Source organism: Alligator sinensis, unplaced genomic scaffold, assembly GCF_000455745.1.
Source record: "Alligator sinensis unplaced genomic scaffold, ASM45574v1 scaffold313_1, whole genome shotgun sequence".
NCBI classification, from domain to species: Eukaryota; Metazoa; Chordata; order Crocodylia; family Alligatoridae; genus Alligator; species Alligator sinensis.
The window spans coordinates 281677-282228 of NW_005841939.1; positions in this window are offsets into that span (position 1 = coordinate 281677).

Consider the following 552-nt stretch of genomic DNA (forward strand, 5'->3'; position numbering starts at 1 on the left):
CCCCCTCAAAGCCCAAACCCTCCCAGTCATGGCCGGCTGGTCAAGTAGGGGCCAAGGCTCAATCCCTGCCAGCCGGTCAGGTGACAGGAGGAGGAAAGTCAAGACCTTATAAATGGAGAGCAGAGAAGGACAGAGGGGCAGCAGACAGGCAGACTCCCAAAGGCTAAACCCCACTGGGATTGTGGAGGTGCATTATACTGCACCTGCCACCTTGGTCAGAAGAATACACCATGCCCAAGGCTGTAGAGAAAAGACAGGCCTAAGTGGCACCCTACCAAGGTTGGTTAATGTGGGGGGGGGCTACCTGTGGCAGGGTAACTCCCAGCAAATCCCACACGGTGCGACCTTGGGGAAGAGGTGTGTAGGAGATGCCTGAAAACCTCTGCCTTCTGTTCCTGAGTTGCCGGGTGACTGAAGAAAGGGTGAGAGAAGCCCAGGATGGATGCAAGACCCAAAAATGTGAAGACCCACTTGGGCGAGTGAGGGTTTTAAGGGGGAAGGTTTGTCACAGGGCACTTTAGGTGCCTGGCTCCTATAAAGGGTGGAAACTGC